The sequence below is a fragment of the Nipponia nippon genome, unplaced genomic scaffold (assembly GCF_047370975.1).
Source record: "Nipponia nippon isolate SJK-2023a ecotype South Korea unplaced genomic scaffold, ASM4737097v1 scaffold_4, whole genome shotgun sequence".
Taxonomy (NCBI): Eukaryota; Metazoa; Chordata; class Aves; order Pelecaniformes; family Threskiornithidae; genus Nipponia; species Nipponia nippon.
Window position 1 is genome coordinate 44,788,831 of NW_028262358.1, and position 22,273 is coordinate 44,811,103.

General features: G+C 35.5%; 1 protein-coding gene across 3 annotated transcripts in view; it reads left to right on the plus strand.

The window, feature by feature from the left end:
* The window catches only part of SIPA1L2 (signal induced proliferation associated 1 like 2), a 246,090-nt gene that overhangs the window by 136,083 nt on the left and 87,734 nt on the right, over nucleotides 1-22,273 (plus strand). The window lies entirely within an intron of this gene.

Below are 22,273 nucleotides of genomic sequence, written 5' to 3' on the forward strand. Positions count from 1 at the left end.
GTCACTTGCAGCTCGCTCTTAATCAGGTTGTAGGGAAAATGCTCAGGTTGTTTATTCCTAGGTTAGTGAGCTTAGGTAGACATCAGAATTTTCTTCAGGCTCAGTTCATTAGGGGGGAAAGATTTAATGAGGTTTTTGGAAGCATTTTTCAGGGTCAATATGGATTGTCTAAAAGAACTATCAGTGCTTTGAATTTTGTGAAACTGGCTATGCTGTAATATCTTTTACTCTGCCTATGGAATGTCTTAAGCTTTTGTTTTCAGTAAATTTTAGCCTTAAAATATTGATAATATGATACAAGTGACCTGTTGTTATATTTGGTCTTCTCTTGGATAGCCTGTCACATACACTCCTATCTAAAAAATGCAGACAGCTTAAAATAATCTCTTGCAGGCTGACCTGATCTGGTTATTAACTGAGCACACTCTGATCCCTGTCTATGTGCAAAGATGGGGGGGGGGGGCGGAGAGGAGAGGGCAGTAGGTGAGGAAGCATCTAGTTTCAATTATAGAAATCTCGCAAGTACTCTATTTATCTTTGTTAGTCCACTATAAAGTTGTTTGCTATGAACAAAACTTTGTAGTTCTTACCTGTTAGACTTTTTGCAGTTTTTTCTTTGTCTTGCCATCTCATTCTTGCCATTTAACCTAGTAATGATTTGCTGCCTCGTCAAATTCCTCCTTATGAATGGAGTGTGCAGTCTGTCATGCATGGCACCCGGGGGGGGGGGGGGGGGCGCAGGGGGGCAGGGGGAGGAAGGAGGAATACAAAATTTTCCCAGTTCCTTCACTTCATCTAGTGTCCGCTTGTATACGGTTTTTCTGTTTCATCTTATTGCAGATGGGAGAAAGTGATATGGATGGAAAGGAATCATACTTAAAAAAAAATTAAACAGGAAGATTTTCTCCTTGAAATTTCTTGAGATTTCTCTGTCGTCTTTAAGACCAGTGAAATTAACTGCTCTGGACAGCTTCAGGAAGGGCAGGGCTACACGCCAGCAAATGCTGAGGATCAAAGTCCACTGCAGCAACAAAGTTTTCTCCAAAATAAACCAAATTTGTAAACATTTTTTTGAAGTGGTTATTTCTAAAGAGGGGCAGGAACACATGCTTCTATTTCATGTACTTTTTGTTAAGCATGTACACCGACTGTCTCCTTAGAAGAAAGGAGGAGTTCAGCCGTTTCTGTATGTGACATCCTTCCTTTTGTCATTTGTCTCTTGGAGATTACAGAAAAGTGATCTTCATTATTGTTAACGATGATAACAGCTAATTATGTTTGGGTGACTGACAGATTAGGTAGACTGTCTATTTCTACTTTGCCTTTCTTTATTTTTCAGTTGGCTCCAAAGCACCATTCACAGTTATTTACTTAATTTCTCTTACTTAGTGATGAATGTTCCTCTATCATATTTAGAAGCTAGATACAAGGCATGTGACTTTGATTTTTGTCTCTGATTGTTTTCATCTTTCCCTGAAGTAGGACTTACTTATTTTTTTTAAGAAGAGAATGTTTAGAAATATCTTACTGCTCATTTTAAAATTTAGAATACACCTGTAAATAGATTCCTTTGTTTTTTCCTGTTTTGTTCTCTTTGGCAAGCTTTTTTTTGAATTTTGAAGGTCAGAGTGGGCTGCAGGTTTAATTCAAAACTTTTTTCTATGGAGCAGATAAACTGTGGTCATAGTCTAGCCCTTTTGCTTTACATATGCTGATTATTAGAGTACGTTTGGCAGTTGGTAGCTTTGAGGAGGAAGAGTGTGGATTATATGACAGCTGTATGCATTTCAGCTAACTTGGTCTCCAGGACAGCCAGCATTTACGGTACTTTTAGATTTAGCAAGGTAATCTTGGGTCTCTCTTACTTTGCATTTGATATAGTTTGACTTTAAAACAGTGTTCTTAAGCTACACAATAGAAATAAGTGTTCGAGATACTTTGTTTTTCATGAACAAGTTAGTGTATGCAACCATTATAGATTTTAAGTTACTGAAGTGTGGTGTTACTGGATGAGGCAGAAAGGAAACTTGTTCTGTTATAGGATTATTACCACTATAATGAGTTCTTGGGATTGACATTTTATATCAAGGTAATGAAGTGATTTAGCTAAAAAGTTAAAATGAAGGCTATTTTTTTATTTAAGCTTTCTTTTTTTCTTTCCTTTTTTGGGGGTTAGCAGAGTTTTCTATTTAAAGAAGCAACTGTGAAAATATAAAAATTGACAGACTGCATAGTGAAATTATGTTGTAATTGACAAGTGTGTTTTATGATATAAGATAATTTTGTCTTGAACCTTCATGTTTCTATTCCTATTGCCCTTATATTTTTTTGTTATTAAACTCACACAGGAAACTAAAAATAGAATTCTTCATTGTGTTAGATGTGTGTGGCTTACTATGAGGTGTTTTGTGTCTGGCTTGTAGAACTATATACTGGAGTAATTATTTCATTGTTGGAAGCTTCAGGTTTCCTGATTTGACAAAAGTGAACTAAAGCACAATTTGAAACCAGATACATTCATGACAGAGGAACAACGTGACAGTTGCCAGTGGAACAGCTGCAAGCCTACAGAAAGCATAGGGCCTGGTGAAGTTATACCTGTATCTCTGAAGCAAAAACTGAAAACTTAGGGAGTATTTTGGTGCTGTGGTGATGTGGGGTATATTTAATAACTTCTTGCAGCAATATAGTTTGTTAGCTTCTAAACTTTTGAAGTCATCATCCAGAAAACTTAACATCTTCCTTTTAGTTCAAGAAGATTAAATCTTAAAAGTTAGTTTTAAAATGAGGATGAATAAAGGTAACTACTTTAGAAGGATCTTGTAGAAACATAATCAAACAAATATTCTGGATGGATGTAAGGTGTTTTGTTCAGGGTCACATGAGATATAGACCTTGGTGTAGAGCACTGTCAGAAACAATGGTATCTTGGACCATTGGGATAAAATGCGCATTCTGCCCCAGTAAAACCTCCATGATGTTTTGTCTCTCATCTTTGTGAATATCCAGCTGAAGTAGATGATGTAGTATTAATGCTTCACTCATTTGGTTGATTTAAAATTAGTTTGGTTTTTTTATCTATTACTTTGGTGCTGAGTGAAATATGAATAAATCTTAACTAAAGTGAATTTCTTTTTATTTCTTCTGTTAGAAAAATCATACTAACTCCCCCAGTGTTGGCCATAGGCTCAATGGACGGGTGATGCGGGGCTGGTGATGGAGTGCATTCTATTGGGACATGCATTCTACTGCCTGCCCCTCATTGCCCATATGCTCCCTTTTCTGGAGCTTTCTCATGCTCTTCCCTTCTCTTTGTTTCACCCACTAATGCAATACTCTTCCCCTGTCTTTTATCCTTTCCCTAAAATAATAAAATAATTGTCCAACAGCTTCTTCTCCTTTTGCTTCTGTTAAGCCAAAAGGTTATGTGCACATGATCCACATAGATGCCAAAGAGAAGAGAACAGAGCTCAGTTGGCACGTGCAAACCTCCTGGCGCATACATTTATACCTGGTATGTATTTCAGGCATACGTGTTCATATGCTTCCTAACCTGAGGGATCAAGCAATGCAATCTTGCTCAGGCCATGGGTAGAAGAAGGACTGCAAAACTGATTTGTTTTGGATGTTGTATAGACCTAGAGGTAGAGAGAAACACTGGTAAGGAAATAGTAATTTTAGTTAGAATTACTTGGTAGTGCTTAATTTAATTCTCTAGTCCTATTAAAAATTATTTTCTGTAGCATTTCTCTTTATAGTTAAATTACTTTCTTCTTCTTTTTTCCTTCCCTCTCCCAACTCCATGCCTGGACTGTTAACATATAACTTAAGTTTTCTAACTGACAGATATTTTTTTTTTTCATTGCTCGTACTGACTTCTAAGTGTCAGCTTGACTAGAATATGCTTACTGCCTCCTTTCAACCCCTGATAACCATGCTGATTTGCATGCAGTCAGCAACCCCAATTATTTTGATTCAAGTGCTACCACCTTGATGCTCTGTCCTTTTTACATGGTACATTTCCCTTAAATATTCAGCCTGGCAACTGCCCAACTCTTTTGGGCGTAGTGCTCAGTGAAGATTTTACTAAAATGGTTTTTTACTTGTGTTTTCTTCTCTAGTTAGCAGAATTAGAACTAAGCACAGTGTAAACAGATATTTCTCTATTTATATGTAAATTACAGAATGTTGTAAAATGACCTTGTTTTATAGCATGGAAGGAGGCCTTATTGGTATCCCATACCTCCTGTGAAGGCTATCTGTATGATGGATTGGGGATGGGTGGTTGTTTTTGTTTGAGCACCTTTAGTTCTTGTGCTTCCTTACAAAAAATGCCCTTACAAAGGCAGGATAAAAGTGTCTGTATGTATTCTATGGACGAATCTTTGCAGCGTATCATTCACATTTAATTTATTCCGTAACGTACATGCTACCTTCTTTATTCAATTGTTATGAAATCTACTTATTAATTGAATCAGAAGACATCTGATTTTGATACTGATTCATGTTTAAAAAAATCTTTCCATTGACTACATATGTGGTCTGTCAAGTGGTATTCATTCCTTCTCTGGAAGCAGACATTTCCAGAAAAGTACTGCCTACATGTCCATTGCCCAGACTCAGGACCTGCTTCCCTTGTCTTGTCTACAATTATTAGGTGTTGATGATAGCTAGAAATGGAAGAATTTTTTTTTTTTTCTGTTACATGAATATTGTGGTTTCTAAGTGTTTCTGTATTTGGTGAGGATGAAGTGGAGATCTGCAGACTTTCCTCTTGATGCCTCCCTGCTTCAGAGTAGCCAGTTGCTCGGTAGTTTCAGTGTTTCACTGGGGTGTTGATTGCTGAGGTTCCATTTTGTAGACTTGCTGCAATAAGATTAAATTTATTTCCATGTATTAAACAGAGAAGTGAGAACTTATTTCTTACTGGAATGTGAGGGATATTGCAACACAGGAGGAATACATAGTTATGAAAGTTGCTTAGAAAACAAGCTGTGTATTGGACAGACTACTAATTTTTAATTAATAAAATCACTTTTTTCTAAAAACAAAAAACCAAACACCCCTCCTGCCCAAAAAAAACCCACAAAAAAACCAAACGAACACAAACCCCAACACAAACACCACTAGCAAAAAGCAAACCCAAATTCAGTTCCTTCTCAGTGTATTTCTGGGTAGGAAGATGTTTACTGTGTTGTACTACGTAGCTGCTCTGGATAATTTTTTCTGTATTTGTACTTCAGTTCTACAGTTTTCCACAAAGCTGCTTTTCTCCAATAGACTCAGAATTTTTATGTTAATGTGTACTCTTTCCCCAGTCACTTCACACTGTCACAGGGGTTCTATAGAGTTCAATGGAAATAATGCCTGTCTTGTTTAGCTTAAGCACAATATGCTACTAGAGTAGTTTTACCCAACTTTTTTTATGTGCAAAGCAGTTCGCATGGTGTATTGAATGCTATCTCATTCTAATGTAGAGTCATTGTGTTTGTAGGAACAATTAATTGTATATCAGTAAATTGCATTCAATTTTTGTAACTGTGCATTTTTCTAACTTAGTTACAAATGTGGTTACTGATGCCTGCTTTAAAAATCAGGTTTATTAAAATTTATTAAAAAATTAAGAGATTCAACAAATATTCATCCACGTTATACCTTGTTTGAGCACCAAATATGAAAAGAACTGTTGCATTAAGATGACCTGCTTATTTTTTGCAGGTTTTAATTGCTTTTGTCTAACTAGAAAATCAGTTCTAATAATGCTCTATGACAACATTAAACTACTGATATATTTTATAAAAAGTTAACTAACTTACTCTAATTTCTTTAGTTGGGGGGGAATTAGATGGACTCATTGCTTTACCTCCAGATGAGTTGACAGGTATGCCTGACAAAGTGCATGGCCTTACGGCAGCCATAATGTTAGCTGCTTGTACAGACTTGTGAGGAAATTATGTTCCTGGAGAAAACACAGCAGTAAAGAACTTCTAAAATTCTCCCTTGAGTGGTTCCTGCATACAGCAAGGTCATTTCTTATGTGCAGTTGGTACTAGACCGAGTCCATTCAAACAGGAGAGACTTTCATCTGAAACTAGGGTGGGGGGATGAGTCAAACTAGGCAAATGGAGAAGGGTAAGTGTATTATTTGAGAAATGTGGCTATAGATTTGCTTTTAATTTTCTGCAGAGACTAACAAATTGGTCTGCTACCTCTTGCTGTGACCAATTCTGTTCTAAGTGGCATTTGTTTGCAAGGAGTAATATTTGGCTTAGTTTCAAATATTTTAGGACTTCCACATTGATTATTGGAATGGAAGAACTGATTGACTCATGAGTTGATAGGCCTTTATTTCTTTCACGTGGAGTTTTATTAGTAAGCATAGAGAGTGCCCCATTTTCATTTAATCAGTGGAAGAATAGTTTTGACTGGAACACCAAGTCTAGTCCTTATTATTATTATTATTATTATTAAAAAGTATGTTTGAAGTGTCTTAACAAGAAAAAACTAATTCCAGTTAACACATTACTCCTTTTATGAAACGCAGTTTCCAGGAAGATGTGGCAAAATAATATAGCATTCCCATTTCATCTTCAAGATGAGTTCTTGCATTCATAAAGTACTTTGATCAAGAACAGTTATTTCAGTTATTCTCTTGATACAGGTGTTATTACTCTTTTTTCTCCATACATGTTCCATTTGTTCAAATTATTTTGTGGCTTTGATATGCATCTTTGAGGTTCATACATAGTAATCTGTGTTTAAAATCAAAGATTAATTGAACACTTTCAAGTAGCTTTAGTCAGTTTCTAAAGTATTTAATTATTATTATTTTTTAAAAGCAAAGGCTAAATATTGCTATTATATTTCCTCTAAAAACAATAGCTGAAAAGTGAAACAGATGTTTTTAAAAATAATTCTAGTTTAAAAAAATGTATGATACAGTACCACAGGGCTACTATACATTCTGTTTTCCATATTAATGTCTCAGTTTAGTTTATCTATACTAAAAATGTGTAATTTGTGATCTTTAAGATCTTATTTGTGTTTACTCATTTTCTCACTAGGCTTAACAGTTTTCGTAATTGAAGGAGGGTTGCTGACAGTGTTCTCTGAGGGGCTGTGTTCCTTGGAATTCTCTCTAGGCTATTGTTTGAAGTAGATCGTTTGCAGACTTTAAGGACACATTGAGGTACATATTTGTTTTGCCTTGGTTTTGACAGGAGATGGATGGATGGATTAGTACCTAAGTGTAATGCATGGTATTAACTGTTGAGCGTAGGTACACACCCTTCTTACCAAAGGAAAAGAAACAACATTTAAATACTCATAAAGCATAGTGGACATTTTAAAAAGTCCCATAGTTTCCTTACTCTCCTGGAAAGAAGGATAAAGGAAAGTAAGGTAACTGATGCTAGTAATGTTGTGCAGTATCTCATCTGACTGTCTTGGATACCACAAAGATCTATCCTGGTAGAATAGAAAGGACTGACGAATGATACTTTAGGAAGATATTAATAAGAAGGAAAAAAATATTGAGATAAAGGAAGCAGCAGTAGAGGAACAATAGTGACACCAAAGAGGACAAAGCATTCAGTGAGGAAACCAGTAGTAAAACTGCAGAATGAAATAGAACCTGAAGTGGATGTTTCTAGATAAGAAAGCTAAAACAAAGAGGCGTGCTTTTAAAGTCAGCTGAACTTAAATGCTCTGTTGGAAAGCTGGAATTTTGTCAGGGTAGTAGACCTTGGAAAGGACAAGGAAAACGATATTTATAAAAGAGGAAGAAATGGGCTTAGGGGAAGACAATGATGTAGGCTGTTTCTTTTGATGTCAAGATGTTACAGGAGGCTGAACTTGCCAGGACCAGATAGATCACTTCTTGATAACAGATGATTTTAAACAAGGGGTTGGATTAATTCTGAGTTTTCCTGGATGGTTTTGGGCATCAGTGAGCAGAAACCAATTGATTTGGGTGGAAAACAGAAAGAAGATAGTGTGGACGTGTGGGAGCTTTTGGCTGCTGATTAGCAAAGCTGCTAGCTTTTGCCATCTCCATAATTGCCTGCAAATTAAATAAATGGTTGATGACAACCATTACCATCCTAACTTTGCCTGGCATCTTAATTTACCTTATTGGCCTGTTTGCATTCTGAATAGCTATGCCTCAGTAACTGTAATCTGTGAACACTTCCATTCCATACCAAAGGGTGTTATGGTCCTAACACATGTAAACTAGCTGGTTTGTGCTCCTTGAAAGGAGGATGATAAAAGTATGGATTGAGAAGGAAAATGTTGCGTGAATTGGGTATGAGTTGGTGAATACATGGTTCCTAGTACATGGAAATAGAGAAAAGAGGAAGTGAAGAAGCACACAGCATCCTCAACATGCAAGATAAAAACGGGAGACTGAAAGACTCCTGCATTGGAAGGAAAATACTGGAATAAATACGGATGGGAGCTACATCATTCCTGGTGTATGCAGCAAACATGGCATGCTGATGCACACCATCACTTTTATGGACAGTTAACAAATCCTTAGAATGGAAGGAAAACCATATATATGCTATTTGTTTTATAAATATAAATTTGCATAATGGTATCTTCCTAGTGAAATGTGGACAACCTAGTTAATGATGTGATGAAAGGCTGCTATATGCTGAAACTGCAATTCATGAGACTTTGGCACCGTTTTTTTCCCTCAAGACTTGGCATTTTGGATAGAAAATGTGAGTGGATTCCTGAATAAGACTAATAAGAAAAATAAGACTGAAACTGTGCAACCTTCTTTTAAGCGGAATGACATGGTTCCTTAAAACATAGTTTTAGCGGGTGTCCCCCACACCACCATTCTCAGAGCAGTCTGCTACAATTTACTAATTTAAATTTGTGTCACTGCCAATGCAGACCTCATGTAATTAAGCCTTCTGAAGTGCAAGTAGCCTTCTATTTTTTCTAAATATGGCTTTAGATGATTACCTAACAAGTTTGCACCCCTCTGTTTTGGCCCAGATTGCTGCCTAGCTTTTTATTTTAACATAGTTCTCTAACTAAGGAGGGGAGGAGGGGGGGAAGTCTTGCTTCATGTAAAATCAAAACTGTTGACCAGAAATTTAGTCTGCATTTTCAGAAAGCTATCTATCCTCTAGGAAGAAGAGGTGTTTTTCCTCCTAGATACCATAGTCTTAAAAATATTCTAGAGTCTATAAAATCTCTGCTTAGTTCAATTTAAGCCTATAAAACAGTGTTTAGAGTAGTTAAAGAATAAGATGAGAGGGTATTTGTGATTATATTTAAAGATGGTACTAAAATTTACATATACTTTTTTTGCAAAGTCATTGTTAACATGGACTTACAGACTAATGAGAGTATGGATGCATTTGTACACAAAAATGTTTTTGCTTACTTTATGCATATGCTGTAGCATGAGTGTCCATATTGAGGAATGCAGACTTGAACATGCACAAAAATTTGCTCCCATACAGTTCAGCTGGAAGAAATTCAAACAACTGAACTTGCATAGAAACATAAGTATTTATTAAAATTCTGGATATCTTTGGGTTTTTTGTTTTGTTATGCTTTTTAAAGAGAAAAATAATTTATCACAATTGATGGTTAGTAAGTTTCACACTACTTTGATTTTATTGCCTTTTGCATTACAAAAGACTACTGGTCATACTTTATTCAAGCCAGTACAAATTCATATTAAGTTATTCTATGGATATTTTAGTGCATCTTTAATTGCCTTGGTTTTTTTTGTTTTTGTTTGTTTTGTTTTGTTTTTTATTCTCAGGTACATTTGTTTAAAAATGCAGAAAAGCCAGCTGAACAGATTCTGTAGAAAATCCTTTAAAATCACTCACATTATGAATTGCTCTAGATAAGGATACTTTTCTTAAAGGGTCATACATAATGCTGACGCGAATAGCTAAGACCTTTTGTAAGTAGTTTATAATTTGTTGACAAATATGCAGTCAGAGTTTGGTTTAGGGGAAGACATTTCTCTAGGTCATAAAGAAAATAGGATTTATTTGATAATGTCCTGAATTTTGGGGAAAAATAATCTGTGGATTTTACTGATAAAGTAGGTGAGTATGCATTGGGAAGGAGAAGGAATGCCATTTACTTTGGTTATATGTCAAATGTGTAATTTCTCTTATAATCTAATACAAGCTTTCTAAGAGTCAGAAACTTAGCAAGTGTGGTTGTTCCTTTCTAAATTTGGATTTTGAAATAAATCTGTAGCTTCTGTAATGCAAATATGCTGCAAAAAAGAGGGAGAGATACACTGACACCAAGTAAAAACACAGTTCCAGAAATGTGCAGTCTGTGTGAATGATATACAGTTTGTTGGCTGACCAGAAACTTTGCGCTAAATCAGGGCCAATAACGAAATTCAGAGGCAGGTTTTTTTACAATGCCTACACCACATTACTATGCCTGTGTGTGAACACTTTGGATCGGTTAATTATACCCTCCTATTTGAACGTTTTCATTTACATAAGGAGCAGAACTTGATAAATCAAATATAAAATTCAGTGTCTGAATTATTGGATGGGGTGTTATGTAATCAGAATTTTAAAAGCAAAAGTTAAAACAAAATTGGCCCTACAAAAGCACCATTCCAGATGAATGTGAATTTATAATTAACATTCCCCATGCTTACCAACAGTGGACCACAGTTATATTTTTTCATACTTCCTAACAGTGTTATTTCTTATGGTGTTTAGAGCTATATAAAGGTAAATTACTGATTATTAAATCACTGAGTATTTCAGTAAGTCATCTTAAAGCAAGACTTCTTTTTCTGAAATTTTTGCCTTTTGGCCCTTTGTCATAAAGCAGTAAAGACAGGAAGATAATCGCATGCTTTTGATAGCTTGTGGCTATCATCTCATGTGGCACCCTATACAAGATTTTTTTTCAGAATCCAAAGAGAGAGATAAGACAGAGTAGCATGGGTGGAGGAGCAAAGAAGTAAGATTCCTGAATTACTAAAAACTTCTTTTTAGGGTTGTAGCTTTTAAAAGGCTAGTTTACTCCATTGTCATCAGGCTAAGAATCAAGAAAGGCCTATAGACGTTTATTTAATGTCTTTCTAACAGGACTGAATACAGCATTGAATCTGCATTCATTAACCCCAGTTATGATGATGACTTTGCCTGGAAAATGCATATATATGATGAAGTCATCTTTTCAATTCAGGAAAATGAAGTCTTGCTGATCTGGCTCACAATTTTTGAAAGATGTGTTTCCACACTATAATTTTGAAGACAATTACTTTCTTCCTGTTGAAAATGAAAATATATAGCATATTTTCTCAGCAGGACAACTCCAGAAAGTTCTTTGACATGTGCTTTAACTTAACAAACTAAAGGCAAACCTGTAGAGCAATGATTAAATTATCTCTTTTTTGTTTTGGGTTGGGTTTTTTTGAGGGGGGAGCAAAAGGAAGTGCTCCATAAAGTTTACATAAAACTTCAACCAAAATTATTTTCTGTTACAAGCCTTCTAAGTGTCACTGATAACAAGTTTTTCAGTCTGAGAGCAATCTGATTCTAGAGAAGATATCAAATGATCACTGAACAGATGGCAATGGCTTTTTATTGCTATCAAGTTATGCTGAATTTGAGTGGACTGCTGAAAAATGAAGAATATCATTCCACTAGCAACACACTCACTCCAGCTGCTGTTCTTCTGTTTATGTCTAGAATTATGTGAAAAGGTTTTATTCATCAAAAAAGAACTGTGACTCTACAAAGCTGTAGAACAACTGGCCTATAGGTTGACTGTCTCAGAGAGGCGCTTCTTTGCCCAAGCTGTGTTGTTCAGGGCCAGGTGGTCCAGGCTCAATTGCACGTGCTTGGAAATGTCACGTGGACACAAGTTACCAAGTTATTTGGTAACTACTAAGATATTTAATGTATTTTGTTAATATTACAAAATATGCTTTCCAAATTAGCATTGTCAAATTAAGTACAAAATTGTTTTTATGTAGTAGGATTGTATGAATTAATTGTATTATGGTCACTGTAGATTTCAACATATTTTCTTTCTATATGGAATTTCTGCTCTTCTGATTCAGAGAGAAGCAATAGAAAAAAGTAAAGTCTATGTTCTCAAAAAATAACTTGTTGAAAAGATCTTGATGCGCAGTGACGTGAAATAATACTTCAGAGTTCCAAAGCGATGCAAAAGTATGTGGGAAGTTACGTGCTGACATCTGAAACTGCAGAACCCCAGTCAGTTTGACAGATTCAGAAAACTGGCTGGTAATATCAGGTTATGGTACCTCACAGTTCATGTCAGTTAATAAAGAAACAAGGTCAAACTAAAAGTTTCCATAAAAAACAACAAAGATAAAGGCTAATGTTTTCTTTTTCTTTAAAACTTATTTTACTTTTATCAACCACTTCCTTCATTACTGCTAAAAATGATTCAGAACTGTGACATCAGAGCCATTTTACTGCCAAATGACGTGGCGTAAAACTTGTTTTCTGTTTTACTTTCTTGAAAACATAAGAAGCAGAAGCAAAGCTAGGGCTAGGATTTCTATTTTTTCCACAAAATGTGCCTCTGTACTTTCTTCTTAGCGAATATTTTAGGTGTCTTCCACACTAGAATGATCTGCGTTTTTGAACACTTCATCTGTTGTCATAGGCAGTGTTCAATGTTTCTTTATTAATTAGTGGGAGAGCATGTTCTTTTAGGTTTTTTTCATTGTTGTGAACTTTTATGATGGGTGAGATTATTCAAATTCTCCTTTGCTTTAACAGTGAAGTGGGCTTAAGCTCTTTTTTTCCCCTAGAAATAACTTGAACTGCTAAAATTGCATTTATCCACTTTGTAATTCCCTCTTTGCCCAGAGGCTGCAAAGTGTTAGAAAAAGTGGTGTTAGCTGCAGCAGCTCCAGAGCGTGTGAGTGAGTGTCTACAGTTGCATTTAGTAATTACAGGCTATTTTCATCCATCCTGGAGGAACGCAGCTGGTCAAGGATGGCAAAAAGGCAGGGCTTTTAGCAGAAGCCACACTCTGAAAAATTTTGAGAAACCCTGTGTTCATTATTGTAAATACTCACTTGCTAAGAACTAGGTAATCATGGTATGAAGCTGTAGAACAACTGGCCTGTAGGCTGGCTGTCTGAGGTGCTTTTTCACCCACGCTGTATTATTCAGTGCCAGGTGGTCCAGGCTCACTTGCATGGGTTTGGAAATGTCAGGTGAATGCAATAGGTCTAGCAGAAAAAGGGAAGGGAATCAACACATTGCTTTTGTACATTTTGTTTGGAAACTGTAGAATGTTTGAGGAATCACTGGATGACGCTGCATATATTCAGTAAGGCTGTATAGTGCATTTGCGATTTGCCTACTCACATGACAGGGTAGGAGCTGGAGGATGACCCTCTGCTGTCACAGGCCTACAGTTGTAAGGCCTGTCTATAGGACTTCTCTAGACCATCACCAAAATAGTGTTTTTCTGGAATAATATTTTTTCCCAAAAGAAGCTGTAATAATTAACTTTGTGTGAGCCTTTCTAATAGGTACAGAAATTACAGACCTGTGGTAGACCAACTTGAGTATCATCAGGTAGCTTTATTACAGGAGAACTCAAAAAGAACATGAACATGTCTCTGATGCTTCTTATATTGGGGCAAAATCTAAACAAATCTAGCAAGGTTTCTTAAGTCTAATTCTAATCATTGCCGTTTCCTCTCAAATACCTGCATACGACAGGGAATGGGATAAAATAGTATGTGTAATAAAATAGTATAACTTTGCAGACACAGAGCATTAATGTCATATGCAGATGTTCTGTGCTATGCAAAGTTTTATACAGTTGATGGACCTTTGAAAGTTTATTTATAAAATCTATTCTTGTACATATGCCTTCAATGCAAAAATCTGGTTATTTTCAGCCAGCAAGGTCTGTTGCAAGTAAGTAAATGGAGGCCTGTAGTATGCCATATCCATTTCTCATGAAGATAAGTAGAATGAGTTCAACCTTTCTCAGTTATCACTTACAGTCCTTACCGTTTATACCTTTGAAGCCACTCTGGTATCTCTTTCTTTTAGGCACTAACAGTCTTATTGATGGTAATTTGTCAAAACAGAAGATTTTTGAAATGGAACAAGGAGTTTATTTCTCAGACTTAAGCTGTTGTGTCCCTGTGATTAAAGTCCATGCACCCTCTTTTGTTATCTCTTTTACCGATGGAGGTACTGGGTGTGTCTTTTGCTTTAAGTAAGCTCTTTCTACTTCAAAAAATTAGATGCCCTTAAAAGTTATATGCAGTAAGTCTTGAGAGAGTATTTCTGGTGGAAGTGGCATTAATATTGTTCTTGTGATGAGTGTTCTGCTGTTTAGAGGAATTTTATGATCTCTGGAGATGATGTCCAATGTCTGGGTTTGTGAGCCCGTACCATGGAATCCAAGTGCGTGCTTAGGACAATGCAAATAGTCTGACCTCTCCAAAGTGAACACGGCAGGCTTAATATCTGCTCCTGCCTGGAGCAGCATTTTACTATGAAACACAGTTATAATAGAAACATATAAATAGAACTTTCTTGTTCTGCCTAAAAATGGCTTGGTACATCTCAAAAGCTCTTTTGAGTCCTGTGTCGGAATCTGAAACCTGCTTCATGGAATAGGCAGCCTCAGCTGTTTAATAGATTTATTGTTTTATCTTTTTACTGAGTGGATGAAAAAGCTTTATTTTGGGCCTTACTGTAGTAGACCTATAAAAAGTGGAATTGCCTCGTGAATTTTTGTGGCATACTGGCTCTGAAAAGTCAAGGCTTGCAGTGTATTTCTTTCCTTACTGAACAGTTTATCCGCTTCCATTACTTCGTATTCAGCTTCAGTGCAGCCTCTGAACCTGCTACCAAATTTATACCTGCAAATATGAAATAACAGTCAAAATGTTAGCACATTTCTCCTTTCTTATCAACCTTTCATTAAAAACCATTTCTTCAGGTACCTCAGGAGGCTCCAACTCCAATATTCTTATTTTTTTTCAGGATAATTGAAAATAATTGTATGCAGTACGTGAAAATAGCCTTCCACGGATATCCCAAAACAGGTGTGAGACACCTTTCTCTAGAAAATACAGTGCTAACACAGTCAGAAATTTATCTAAACATATTTTCTATTAGAAATCACCTTTTGTTCCTGAAGTTTTAAATTTCTGTAGATTGACTTTGATATGTATAGATAATGATGTTATTTAACTACTTTAATTTTTCTATATTATCATTCCATCTGTAGCAATTTGTTATATATTGTGAGGGCAAAAATTCTTGCACTGTTACTTTTTTTCTTTTATGAAACTGGACAGGACATTTCTTAATATTGTGTGGGGTTTGGTTTTTTTTTTTTTTCTGGTTTTCTCTATGCCTGCTCTTGGGCAGAGTGCTTTTCTATTGAATTTCAGTAACCATTTTGTGCACTGAGCTAGAATTATAACAAAAAAGATAATTTCTGATGTGACTAATTCTGGCAGAAGGTAGACTATGTTCTTTTCATTGTTTTAAAATAATGGAATATACTTCCATTATTTCTTCTAAATTGCTGAGTTGCTCTTTGTTTCTGCCAGTATTTTACAAGAATGATATTAAAAACTTCTGGCATTCTTAGTATTTGTTAATGTGTTTTAACAACTTGAAGGTAAAAGGTTTTGAAACGAAACACGTGTAGTATGTTTCTTTGTCAATATATAATATGAATATTCTCCTTTCTGTGTAATCTTCTGCTATTCAGCTTACAGATGCTGAATTTCTCTTTTCAGCGTCATCCCAATGCATACAATTGGCTGTCAAAAGCTCATTTTTGTGCGACAGGTTATTCAGCAACTACTGACTTTCCTTTTGGATTATGCAAATGGTTGCTTAGAGTTGTGTTTGAATAATGTGAATGTGGTGCAGAAGTCCTGTCTTTATCTTTCTAAGCTTTGCCTCTGAAAGTGGCTTGGTACACTTGTTGTTTACCACCTGGATTATCATAGTATTTAGCATCCTGTACAGTGGGGTCATCATAGGAGGATCCTGTTGGGACAGGACAAAGACATAGTCCCTGCCATGGGGACTGTAAAATTTAAATTAGAATACATGCGTTCAATCAGGAAGGGGCAATTCAAAAACCAGTGGATGTATGACAATTTCTGAGCCTTGTAGACAGTACTGATTTTACTGAGGGTTCCAAGTTTGCTCAACTTGCTTGAGAAGACCACTGAAAATTACTTGTTTGTTGTTTCGAGTGCAACTTGCTTCAATACAATATTTCAGTATTGTAACTGAAAGTTATTCTGGAAGAGTAAAGATGATTCATTCACGCTCTGTCTAATCTGAACTCTCTGACTGAATAGGTTCTACTAGCTGAGGAAAAGTGTATATCATGCAAACAGCCTTTTACTCCCTACTTTGTAAGCTCTTGAACTGCACTGAATATGTAAAGTATTATACAAAAATTACCCACGTTTATCTGCTGACTGGTATTTCTTTGTATGAATCTTGTTTATGACATACGTATATCATTATATGTTAAAGACTCTTCATTCTCAAAGATGAAACTGGAATGAAAATTCTGTATTAATTATCAGTGTTTTAAGGACAAATACATTTACAAGGAAATTGTAATTACTATGAAATGTTGCAGGCACAGAGATAAGTACATTTAAATACTTTAAGGTAGGGAAATGTCTTAGAGTCATTCAGTCTGCCATACTTCTTTCTGTCCTGAAGAGATAATGTGCATGCATGTAAATTATGTTCTGGATGTCATTTTAGTTTCCCTGTACAAAACAGATTATTTAATGCTCAGTAAGAAGTGTTCTTTTTTTGTTATCCTGCCTTTTGACACCTAGATTCATGAATGGAAAGAATGAAAGGAAACAAAGACACTTTGTATTCTGTTTATTTAAAATTTTCACTGATACAAGAACTTGACTGATGGGTATATAGCTTCTATTTGTGATTAGTAAAGAATCAGACTGCCAAAAAATGGTATTTGTTAATAATAATCTATGAGGAGTTTGGCTTTTTTTTTTTTTTTAATCCTCTCTCATGGGATAATAAGTGATCAGTGCTTGCAGATGTTTTTTCAACCCTTCCCTTGAAAAATTCCTTGGTCTAAGAATTTCATGTTAAGATCTTTCCTTTTTACCTCATTAATTTTATTATGTTGTAGGCTTCAATGTATTTAGTTAGGTTCCAGAATTTCAGTTAAAAATGGCTGAACTGAATTAGAAGAGTACAAATGAAAGATCCTCAGTGTGTGTCGTGGTAGTTTTGCTATTGATTTCTACATAATTGTGATTTCACTCTGCTGCTTTACATGGTTCAACCTGAACAAAGTACAACTTCAATTCCAGTTTTGTAGGTAAACTCTGCATAGGCTGCATAATTGAACTGTTTATAATAGAGCTGTAAGAATAGGAGGATATCCAGTTTGTTCTGGAAATCAAATTAGCCTTAATGCATCTCAGTGTCAAAGCTTGTGCTAATGGAACAATAGAATACTGGTATTAATATTCTAAGAAAATACGGTGCTAAAACAGTCACAAATTTATCTAAACATATTTTTCAGTAACAGAAGGTGATTTCTAAAAGAAATTTCAAAATCGGTGACAGTAATACTATAGTCAGTAATAGCTTTATATAAAACATGGGTATTCACTGAGAGATAACCTAGGTTGCTTGATGAAGAACTTCAACAGTGTTTTTTAATGAAACAGCATGAATTGAGATATAATGTGTAAGACCAAATATTCAGGGAAAGTAATAGAAGATATACTAAAGAGAAGCTGCTGGAACTTCATGATAGGTATTCTTTGGTATAATGAGTTACACCAAAGAAAGTATATATTTTGTAACTGCTTTTTTAGTTCTTTTAAATATACTACAGCCATTTTAAAAAAAAAAAAACAACCAAACTAAGAGTAGTGAGTTTCGTAGTTGGAAGGTGTGATTTTTATCAAATGATTTTCTCTGGAAAAGCCAAGGTGACAGGGTGGGGGATCTTGACCATAACACAAACTCAAGTCTAACATTTTTGAGGGGTCTGTGTTTTACTGTTAAATCTTATACAATTATTCCTGTAGATGCTGATGAGATTTTTCCTCAATCTGTGACTGAAGGAGAGCAGTTATGATTGGAGGTCTGTCTTTCTTAAAAATAAAACACCTTTCATTGAACAGTACCAAACAGCCGTGGAATTTGAAGTTCTGTTCTAAAGATCCATTGCTCCAAAATTACATGTTGCATCTCTGTCTCAATATTTACATGTAGCTGCCATTTTTTTTGCTGGAGAAGGAAACTGTATTTGAAGAACAGAGTATGACTTTTTTTTTTACCCCAAATCTTGCACCAGTCCCAAACTAGTGCAATTCCACTGTTTTGATAAGAAACGTGATGGTCTTACAGCAGCATTGAGAATCATGTAGGCTGTTGTCACTCTTAGTTATAGCTCCTTCCCCCCAACCCCCAAATCAGCTAAGCTGTGGTATGATTGTTGGTGAATTCTTCTGTAGATACATTTCTGTAACTATGTCATTTCAACAAAGGGTTCTTTTCAGTTTCAACTCGTTGCATTTCTCTGGCAGGAAAAGACTATAAATATGAAGAAATACAGCACAACTAAGGAAGTGTGCAACAAATACTCACTACACAGCAGCTCATATGTATTTCCATTAGTCAAATGAGGGGCTTCCCACCCTTCTTCTGCCTCTTGTCTATGTCTGCATATTAATCAAGTATCTGAAATATGCATATGAGAAGTAACCATTTATACTGTAATAGTTATAGCTGTAATTGTAAATTTGATGTATAATAATTTGAACCATTTTTTTCATGAGCTGTGCTCATAATTTGTTCATTGTATTATTTCCAATCCATTTTCCACAGCTGCAATCTGAATAAGTGGCTCAATTATAGTTACTGTTATCCTTTAATATCCACTGTGCCTCATGAAAAACTTTGAAAGAAATATTCTATTTAAAGACAATTATGCTTAAATATCATGGTTTTCTAAAGACATTTGCATGAAAACAAATGCACGAAGAACTCATTTTCCTCTTCCATACTCCTGTCTGCAGTAATAATTCTCCCATGTGACATCATAATCGACTGTCATATGATATATCACATCACAGTTCAGTGTGACTAGAATTTTCTGGCTTGGGCACAAAAATAAGTAGCATGGCATGAAAACCAGGCATAGCCATCATTTTGCTTCTGAAAATTGGGTGGTTCTGATTTAGGAATCATTAAGAACTAAGTGCTGTTAATAGATACACTGAAAATACGTAAGTCTAAAAACACTTGTTAATGTAGTCTGTTTTTTAAAAAATAAGCAAACAGAAACAAGTTTGAACTTGTATGAAAAAACTTGTGTGATTTTCTTTTTAAAAAATTAGTTACTTTTTTCCTGTTGGCAACCATAGTTTTAGGAAATGATACCTTGTGACAGATTTGTTCAGTGGGTTATCTGGTCCAGAACTTGTGATAATACAGGCAGTTTATGAACCATGTTCATTTTGCACTGTTCTTTTTCGTTGCACTTAAAAGTATGGGCCTGAAGGCAGAATTTTCTTGCAGACTTTGGATTCCCATAAAGTAGCTGTTGTGTAACTGCTGCTCTTGCTATACTGCAAAATACAGAACACTGCTACCCTACTATGTGTTTCTTTGAAGAGTGGAAACTACCCAGATTCTGAGCACACAGAAGATGCTGTGTAGAATCAATTGAATGCAAATTAAATGCCTGATCTTCAGCTTTTGGCATATGATTCCTGCCTATACTCCTATTTTATCAAATTGCACTTCACATTTTTTTAAGATTAGTAGAGCTTGAGAGTCATGGTTTATAGAATTGTCATCTTGATAAATACTAGAGATTAATGCTTTCATCCAAATTATGCATTCTTTTTAGGATGATAACATTACATAATAATAGGGGCAGATTTCCAAAGTCTTGATCAACAAAATGATCACAGAAAGGCTTCTTAAATAATTCATTTCCATCTATCAAGGCTGACATGAGGCAGCGTTACCAAACAGCCTCCTTTTGACAGGATAGTCCAATAGTACAGTTCTTATTCATTGCTCTGCTACTGGCACAGGAACATTTGTGGGCATGTATCCAGGTCCCCAGGAAACTTGGAATCATTCCATGTTAAAGAACTGTAACTGGGGCTAACAAACCAGCTGCTGTATTGAGCTCAGAAGGAAGTCTTTGTAGCTCTGTGGAAGGAACTTAAGTTATTTGCATAACATCCAGCAGCCTTAGTGGGAAGGATTGGCTCCAGCTTTTCTTTTCTGACCATATCTGTCAGCGATTCCGTTCTTAAATGGTACGAGGAGACAAAAAGAGAGAGAAGCGAAGAACTTGACCAAAAGGACTGTACAGGTCTGAAGAGAAGGGTGCTCATGATCATATTGACAGCATTCTTTGTGGAAGTAATAGTTTATTAAATTCAGCAAACAAAATGGTTTATAATAAATAGTATCAACATCTATAGGGGAATGTTTGTGAGTTGCTAAATTCTTACTATGGACAGAGAGAAAAACTTTAAAGAAGAAAGAGTACAGGAGAATAAAGTGCTATCCATCAGCATAGGTCAACTGTCAACCAAAGCATGCTGTTGTACTGAGTTACAGGAATTTACAGGAATGGTCAGTACCAAAACACACATTTATATTAACAACAGGCAGATCTTGTCAATTAGGCCACCTTCAGATTTAGAAAAAAAAAATTTACTAGTATACCTTAAATATACTACATCACATCTTCAAATATTAGTATTTTCAATAAAATGTCAATCTGCAGTTCCAAAACAGGCATTTGTTTGGTCTTCTGTCACACCAGTTTTACACTGTAAAGAAAAATAATTCTCTCTTTAAATACTACCTTTTGCAATGTACCTTTGTTTTAAAATACTCAGGCCATACTTGTATCAAGTATTTAAACTACCACCACAAAAAAAAAAGTCTTGCTTTCCTGTGGCCTTCAGGCTCTCTCCTGCCTTCCACAAATACAGCTGTTTGTGAGGCCAAACAGTAAATCACATTGTGGATTTGGATTGACAATAAATGGGGTGGTAGTGTGCATTTGTTTGTTTAAAAATCCTACAGGCAGTTTTTGGAATATTTTTTTCTCTGAGCACATCAGTTGTTTAAACAATCTTTTGGACTCCTGTAAAAAAACAAAAACTTTGTTTTAATTGACACCATTGGCCATCAAACAGGAGTTCTGAGGAATTCGTATGTAGCGAAAGTAAGCTGCAATGCTATATTTTTATCCCACTACCGTAAGCCTAACTTGTGTTTATTAACCCATTTCAGTAGAAGAGTCCTAAAGTTTGCTGTATCAAACACAACTTTGTGTTATTTCTGACAAGCAGAAAAAATAATCTGTCAAGTTTAATGTATATTATTCCTTTGCCCCCCTGCTCTTTTTTTTTTTTTCTTGAGAATTTTTATGGCATTAAATGTAGGGGAAAAAAAACACTTATCTTCTGAGCTCTTCTTACCACCTCATATCTTCAATTAAATAAGGGGAGAATTCATATTCCAGGCTAATTTGACCTGACCTTTTTTTAAACTCTGGTAAATGCTTATTGTGCTTATTTGCAACATCTTAAAACATCATTATGTTGGCATAATACATGTTCCACATACAAGGAACAAAAACTGAAAAGGAAGTACGTAACATGCTGTCTTGTCTTTTATTTTAGTCTAGCTTCACTGCATGAGTCATGGTCATTCCTAAGACCATTAAAGCCACCGAAGAATATTTTTATATCCGAACAATTCCGATTTTGCAAGCAAATTAACACTTATCAATAGGGCTACTATCTTTTCTTATTTGTGAAGGCAGCTGACATGTTCTTTAGCACAGTAACTGAGTTAACAGTCTAAGTTTCCAACCAGAGGAATATAATGTAACAGAAACAACTCTAACTGTTTTACACAGCTAAATAACAGCTTACACTCCAAATAAAGGAATGTAAGTAAATCCCCTTTTGGGGAGAGAGAGAGAAAAAAAAAAGGTGAAATACATTTATTCACTGACTTAATTATAGTGGAGAGATTACTTACCTTAAAATGTTCTTTTAAATGGGACAAAACACTTTTCATTGTCTGAGGTCCTATCTGTTTCATATGTTTTGCTTACATTTTCTACCAATCTTGCCCCAGTAACTCCTGTGTGTATTAGACCTTTTTCAAGTTTGCTTGAAACTGGATCTTAGAGATGGCTGTGTTCTTTCATGTTATGGAAAAAA